Raw genomic sequence first — 2,424 nt, 5'->3', positions numbered from 1 at the left:
AAAGAAAGAAAGAAAGAAGAAAGAAACAGACCTCACAATCTTGCCACTAAACCCATGGTTCTCAAACATGGGACATTCGGTTATGACTGGAGATACATTTGTTGTCACAACTGAGGAGGGGATACTCAATGGATATCTAATGAACAGAAGCTATGGATACTACTAAGCATCCCACAAGGCACAGGACAGCCTCCACAGCACAGAATTATCCAGTCCCGCATGTGAATAGTGCCGAGGTTGAACATCCTAAATTAGACCACCTGCTAACACATGGCAGCTCCACAATTTGCACACAAGTCTCCCTCATCATATACCTGCTGGTTGCCCGCACCTCCTGGGCATTCCTCCACCCCTATCCCACTTCTTCCCAGCCAGTAAAGGATACACAGTCTTAGTCAACAGTTGCCAGAAATCAGACATGAGGTAACCTGTCCAAAATCATGCAGCCCATAAGTAACAGAACCTAGATTCAAACCTGGGTACCAAGATAGGGAAACAGAAGTAGGTATATTTTGCTGTTAAGATGCTAAATTATGGGCTTGGTGCCTGTAGCACAGTAGTTACAGTGCCACATACATTGAACCCAGCCCGAGCCAGCTTAAAGAACAATGACAATTACAACAAAAATTAGCCAGGAGATGTAATGGGCGCCTGTAGTCCCAGCTACTTGGAAGGCCGAGGCAAGAGAATCACTTAAGCCCAAAATTTTGAGGTTGCTGTGACATGGTACTTTACTGAGGGCAACATAGTGAGACTCTGTCTCAAAAAAAGAAAGAAAGAAAGAGTAACTGTGGCTCAGCACCCCGTAGCTCAGTGAGTAGGGCGCTGGTCACATACACCTCGAGCCCAGGCCAGGCTCGAGGCTGGCGGGTTTGAGCTTGGCTGGGCCTACTAAACAACAATGACAACTGTAACAAAAAATAGCCGGGCATTGCGGTGGGCACTTGTAATCTCAGCTACTCGGGAGGCTGAAGCAAGAAAATCGCTTAAGCCCAAGAGTTTAAGGTTGCTGTGAGCTATGACACCAGGGCACTTTACCGAGGGCAACGTAGTGAGACTCTGTCTCAAAAAAAAAAAAGCTAAATTGTGTAAACAGTGGTTGCTTTAGGCATTGGATTACATGTGTGATTTTTTCTTTTATCTATTTTCCAACTTTTTGACTCTGTTATTATATACATACATAAAATACATTATTTAAAATGTATCTTAAAATTTAAATGAAGGACTGGGTACAGTGGTTCATGCCTGTAATCCTAGCACTCTGGTAGGCCAAGGTGGGTGGATCTCCTGAACTCAAGAGTTCCAGACCAACCTGAGCAAGACCTCATCTCTAAAAAATAGCCAGGCATTGTGGCAGGTGCTGTAATCCCAGCTACTTAGGAGGCTGAGGCAATAGGACCACTTGAGCCCAAGAGTTAGAAGTTGCTAGGAGCTATGACGCCACAGCACTCTACTGAGGGCAAGAAAGACTCTGTCTCAAAATAAATAAATACATAAGGAAATAGAATTTAAGCAAAGGCATCAGAAATGCTAATTTGGACTATATTTATGAACTCTGGTTTCCAGGAGAAACTCAGCTATCCCCTCATCAGCCCTCTACAATGACTGGGCATTTGCCAGAAAGGAGTCCCACCAGTTTTCATATTACAGGGCTTTCTCCTCTCCTCTCTCACCTAAACCAATATTCTTGATGTCTTCTCCCACATACTTAGTTTTATTGAAGTCTAAAGAGTGTCTAGGGAATGCAGTTTGAGATGGTTCCCAAGGATTAGTCATTCTGTTTTTAGCTGTAGAGTCATCTCTGTCTCCTTGTACCTTATCCAAGTCAAGCTTGTCCACCTGAAACTTTCTAACACATGAACAGAAATTTTTAACATTTACATTTTTGTATATGGAGCTGACCTCTCATTTGGATACATCAATGTAGTCTGTGATGAAAGAAGGCATAGATGGAAAAGAGGACAGGCAATGACAGATCATGTTGCATTTGAGCTGGGAAAATAAATACTTTCATGATATTCAAATGTGCAAGAAAAACACACCCTGCTGGGCAACTACTGGTGCCACACCCAATGCACCAGAGGAAATGTGCCCAGGACACCTTGGAAACTGCCCTATATGGGGAATATGCTTGCATTATGCTTGAGGTTCTTTTTATTCTTCTGGAATATTCTCAGATTCACCCAAGCTCTTCTAACACATCTCTGCTGTTTCAAAGTTCAGGTCCAAATCTTCAACTCACTGACAAATGATTGTGTCTCTCTCCCTTAAACTTGTCACGTTATTTTGGCCAAGGCACTTATTCGCTGAGCCTGAGTCCTCACTGGTAAATTGAAAATAATAATACCAACCTCAGAGGAGTATGTGAGAATAAAAAGAGAGGGTAGATAAAAAGCAAGTTGGGCTCGGCGCCTGTGGCTCAAG

Source organism: Otolemur garnettii, unplaced genomic scaffold, assembly GCF_000181295.1.
Source record: "Otolemur garnettii isolate 467f Iridium unplaced genomic scaffold, OtoGar3 scaffold00275, whole genome shotgun sequence".
Classification (NCBI taxonomy): Eukaryota; Metazoa; Chordata; class Mammalia; order Primates; family Galagidae; genus Otolemur; species Otolemur garnettii.
Note: the sequence above shows the minus strand (reverse complement) of the source record.